Source organism: Salvelinus fontinalis, chromosome 13, assembly GCF_029448725.1.
Source record: "Salvelinus fontinalis isolate EN_2023a chromosome 13, ASM2944872v1, whole genome shotgun sequence".
Taxonomy (NCBI): Eukaryota; Metazoa; Chordata; class Actinopteri; order Salmoniformes; family Salmonidae; genus Salvelinus; species Salvelinus fontinalis.
In genome coordinates this window covers 33,512,644-33,518,643 of record NC_074677.1, presented here as the reverse complement: position 1 = coordinate 33,518,643, position 6,000 = coordinate 33,512,644, and positions in this window count along the sequence as shown.

The following is a 6,000-nucleotide window of genomic DNA, read 5'->3' as shown; positions in this document are numbered from 1 at the left end:
TCCCGGAGCAAACATCAATTATTCCGGAGCTAGCCAGCTGAAGAGTTCCATCAGCCACTCCTGGGCTACAATCACCTATCCGGACCCGTTTTACTGCCGATGCGGAGCCCCACCGGGCCTTCATGACTGGACCACCGACGTTATCTGCCCGAGGGAGTTATCCAACTGGCCTCTCCGTCGCGAAGTTACCTGAACGCCCATCTGCGGCCCGCTAATCGTTAGCTGTCTTATCGGCTGCTATCTGAATAGGTCTATCGGACAATTTTTTCTTGGGTCACTATAACTATATCTATTTTGCCAATTGGATTGATCCCCTCTACCACACGGAACCCCATTAATCTACCGACGGAAACGCACGAGGTGGCTAAAAACAGACCTCCATCCTTTGCTAGCTTGCTACCGATGGCCCGGCTAGCTGTCTGAATCGCCGTTACCCCAACCAACCTCACTATTCACTGGACCCTTATGATCACTCGACTAAGCATGCCTCTCCTTAATGTCAATATGCCTTGTCCATTGCTGTTCTGGTTAGTGTTTATTGGCTTATTTCACTGTAGAGCCTCTAGCACTGCTCATTATATCTTATCCAACCTTTCAGTTCCACCACCCACACATGCGATGACATCACCTGATTTCAATGTTTCTAGAGACAATATCTCTCTTACCATCACTCAATACCTAGGTTTACCTCCACTGTATTCACATCCTACCATACCTTTGTCTGTACATTATACCTTGAAGCTATTTTATCACCCCCAGAAACCTCCTTTTACTCTCTGTTCCGGGCGTTCTAGACGACCAATTCTCATAGCTTTTAGCCGTACCCTTATCCTACTCCTCCTCTCTTCCTCTGGTGATGTAGAGGTGAATCCAGGCCCTGCAGTGCCTAGCTCCACTCCTGTTCCCCAGGCACTCTTTTTTGATGACTTCTGTAACCGTAATAGCCTTGGTTTCATGCATGTTAACATTAGAAGCCTCCTCCCTAAGTTTGTTTTATTCACTGCTTTAGCACACTCTGCCAACCCGGATGTTCTAGCCGTGTCTGAATCCTGGCTTAGGAAGACCACCAAAAATTATGAAATCTCCATCCCTAACTACAACATTTTCAGACAAGATAGAACAGCCAAAGGGGGCGGTGTTGCAATCTACTGCAAAGATAGCCTGCAGAGTTCTGTCCTACTATCCAGGTCTGTACCCAAACAATTTGAACTTCTACTTTAAAAAATCCACCTCTCTAAAAACAAGTCTCTCACCGTTGCCGCCTGCTATAGACCACCCTCTGCCCCCAGCTGTGCTCTGGACACCATATGTGAACTGATTGCCCCCCATCTATCTTCAGAGCTCGTGCTGCTAAGCGACCTAAACTGGAACATGCTTAACACCCCAGCCATTCTACAATCTAAGCTTGATGCCCTCAATCTCACACACATTATCAATGAACCTACCAGGTACAACCCCAAAGCCGTAAACACGGGCACCCTCATAGATATCATCCTAACCAACTTGCCCTCTAAATACACCTCTGCTGTTTTCAACCAAGATCTCAGCGATCACTGCCTCATTGCCTGCATCCGTAATGGGTCAGCGGTCAAACGACCTCCACTCATCACTGTCAAACGTTCCCTGAAACACTTCAGCAAGCAGGCCTTTCTAATCGACCTGGCCGGGGTATCCTGGAAGGATATTGATCTCATCTCGTCAGTAGAGGATGCCTGGTTATTTCTTTTAAATGCCTTCCTCACCATCTTAAATAAGCATGTCCCATTCAAGAAATGTAGAACCAGGAACAGATATAGCCCTTGGTTCTCTCCAGACCTGACTGCCCTTAACCAACACAAAAACATCCTATGGCGTTCTGCATTAGCATCGAACAGCCCCCGTGATATGCAACTTTTCAGGGAAGCTAGAAACCAATATACACAGGCAGTTAGAAAAGGTAAGGCTAGCTTTTTCAAGCAGAAATGTTCTTCCTGCAACACAAACTCAAAAAAGTTTTGGGACACTGTAAAGGCCAATGAGAATAAGAGCACCTCCTCCCAGCTGCCCACTGCACTGAGGATAGGAAACACTGTCACCACCAATAAATCCACTATAATGGAGAATTTCAATAAGCATTTTTCTACGTCTGGCCATGCTTTCCACCTGGCTACCCCTACCCCGGTCAACAGCACTGCACCCCCCCACAGCAACTCACCCAATCCTTCCCCATTTCTCCTTCTCCCAAATCCAGTCAGCTTATGTTCTGAAAGAGCTGCAAAATCTGGACCCCTACAAATCAGCCGGGCTAGACAATCTGGACCCTTTCTTTCTAAAATTATCTGCCGAAATTGTTGCAACGCCTATTACTAGCCTGTTCAACCTCTCTTTCATGTCGTCTGAGATTCCCAAAGATTGGAAATCAGCTGCGGTCATCCCCCTCTTCAAAGGGGGGGGACACTCTTGACCCAAACTGCTACAGACCTATATCTATACCTTCTCCGCTATGCAATCTGGTTTCAGAGCTGATCATGGGTTCACCTCAGCCACGCTCAAGGTCCTAAACAATATCTTAACCGCCATCAATAAGAAACAATACTGTGCAGCCGTCTTCATTGACCTGGCCAAGGCTTTCGACTCTGTCAATCACCACATCCTCATCGGCAGACTTGATAGCCTTGGTTTCTCAAATGATTGCCTCGCCTGGTTCACCAACTACTTCTCTGATAGAGTTCAGTGTGTCAAATCGGAGGGCCTGTTGTCCGGGCCTCTGGCAGTCTCTATGGGGTTGCCACAGGGTTCTCTTCTCGGGCCGACTCTCTTCTCTGTATATATCAATGATGTTGTTCTTGCTTCTGGTGAGTCTCTGATCCACCTCTACGCAGACGACACCATTCTGTATACTTCTGGCCCTTCTTTGGACACTGTATTAACAACCCTCCAGACGAGCTTCAATGCCATACAACTCTCCTTCCGTGGCCTCCAATTTCTCTTAAATATATGTAAAACTAAATGCATGTTCTTCAACCGATCGCTGCCTGCAGCTGCCCGCCCGTCCAACATCTCTACTCTGGACGGTTCTGACTTAGAATATGTGGACAACTACAAATACCTAGGTGTCTGGTTTGACTGTAAACTCTCCTTCCAGACTCACATCAAACATCTCCAATCCAAAGTTAAATCTAGAATTGGCTTCCTATTTCGCAACAAAGCATCCTTCACTCATGCTGCCAAACATACCCTTGTAGAACTGACCATCCTACCGATCCTCGACTTCGGCGATGTCATTTACAAAATAGCCTCCAACACCCTACTCAATAAATTGGATGCAGTCTATCACAGTGCCATCCGTTTTGTCACCAAAGCCCCATATACTACCCACCACTGCGACCTGTACGCTCTCGTTGGCTGGCCCTCGCTTCATACTCGTCGCCAAACCCACTGGCTCCAGGTCATCTACAAGACCCTGCTAGATAAAGTCCCCCCTTATCTCAGCTCGCTGGTCACCATAGCAGCTGTAGCACGCACTCCAGCAGGTATATCACTCTGGTCATCCCCAAAACCAATTATTCCTTTGGCCGCCTCTCCTTCTAGTTCTCTGCTGCCAATGACTGGAACGAACTACAAAAATCTCTGAAACTGGAAACACTGATCTCCCTCACTAGCTTTAAGCACCAGCTGTCAGAGCAGCTCACAGATTACTGCACCTGTACATAGCCCATCTATAATTTAGCCCAAACAACTACCTCTCCCCTACTGTATTTATTTATTTATTTTGCTACTTTGCACCCCATTATTTCTATCTCTACTTTGCACATTCTTCCACTGCAAATCTACCTGTCACGTTCGTCGTATGAATCGGACCAAGGCGCAGCGTGGTATGCATACATTCTTTATTATAATAAGAATGAACACTGAACAAACTAACCAAAATAACAAAATGACACGTGAAGCTATACAAAACGAGTGCTGACAGGAAACTACACACCAAAGGGAAAATGGCTACCTAAATATGATCCCCAATCAGAGACAACGATGAACAGCTGGCTCTGATTGGGAACCATATCAGGCCACCATAGACATACAAATCACCTAGACCTACAAAAACCCTAGACATACAAAAAACCCTAGACAATACAAAAACTAACGTACCCACCCTAGTCACACCCTGACCTAACCAAACAATTAAGAAAACAGAGATATCTCAGGTCAGGGCGTGACACTACCATTCCTGTGTTTTACTTGCTATATTGTATTTACTTCGCCACCTTTTTTTTGCCTTTACCTCCATTATCTCACCTCATTTGCTCACATTGTTTATAGACTTATTTTTTTACTGTATTATTGATTGTATGTTTGTTTTATTCCATGTGTAACTCTGTGTTGTTGTATGTGTTGAACTGCTTTGCTTTATCTTGGCCAGGTCGCAAGTGTAAATGAGAACTTGTTCTCAACTTACCTACCTGGTTAAATAAAGGTGAAATAAATAAATAAAAGTATGGATGTCAACCCCAACACATGTTCATATCTTCATTGGTACCAATCAAATGCATTACAGTTAAAAACGACTTTGACTACCATCAACGATTTCTGTATGCTAACCAGCTTATACAAATAGCAGTTAGCATTTATCAGTCACTTGTTCTAAACCTGAAAAGGTTTGCAACGAAAACAGCCAAATATATCAAAATCGGACTTAAGTAACAACATTGTGGGTCTGTTACAATACATCAATCATGACAGATTTGACGAATATCCACTTTGTTAGATCAGATTTGTTGAATGTGCACCAATCTGGTCAATGGAACATCTGCATTACCACATCTATGCTTGCCTACCATAACTCATTATATGACAAGAGCAATGGAGAAACAGATGCATTGTGCATAAATGTCCATCAAATAAAAATCCCACTGACAAGAATTGCAAGAATACTGTAAAGTGTACGTAAAAATATTTACATTATGTTTCACATGATAAGATTCAAAGCATTATATCTTATTGGAGTTGTATAAATGTAAGGCACTTGCTTACTGAATCTATATTGATCCTTTTCTTTGAAAGCATAAATTCAGCATTTTATATTGTTTACAAAGGCCAAGAAAGCATTTTAACCTGTTAAGGCTGGGGGCGCTGTTGTCACTATTTATGGTAATCGTGTAATTTTTGAAACGGCTTCCTACAAAATTCTTGATCGTACAATATGCATATTATTATTATTATTGGATAGAAAACAGTCTATAGTTTCTATAGGAGTTGAAATTTTGTCTCTAAGTGGAACAGAACCCATTCTACAGCAATTTCCCTGACATGGAGTCAGATTTCAGAAATTTTGGCCACTGTTCTGGAGTCAGTTTTAAGGCCAATGTTATTCCTATGAGTATACGGACACTGCTTACGTCTTCCCCTGGATGCCTTTACGTGATGACGATTTGAATGGGGTCGATTGCGCAATCACAGGCACTATAAATTAAAAAACCCTGTAGCTAGGAACTCTTTTCCAGCTGCGTCATGCGCGTGGAGGACACCGACCCGCACTTGTTCCAAGCATTAGTGTTGGGAGTAATCTTTCTCCGGTCATGTTAAGACTCGTTATAGGAGTTAAAAACATCATAAGGTAGTTAATTTAAAGCGTTTTATAGCAATTTATATCCGTTTAGTGCGATTTTGGGACATTTATTTCTGAAACGCTGTGAATCGCTGGGCACGCTTCCAGTTCATCCCGAACGCAGTTGGCATTTCCACATGGCAAGAGGACAGCTTTCCACCAAAAGACGATTAGACCCAAGAAAGGATCCTTTGCCCAAGATACTGATGGAAGAACAGCTCAAAGTAGGACATTTTTATTATGATAAATCGTGTTTTGGTCGAAAAATGTTAGTGGCTTAGGACGCCATTTTGTTTGACGTAGCTTCGCTTGGCGCAAACTGTATTGAAAAGTAAGGATAATTTAAAAAATGTAATTCCGCGATTGTATTAAGAATTAAATTGTCTATCAATCGCTGTCCACCCTATATTTTTTAG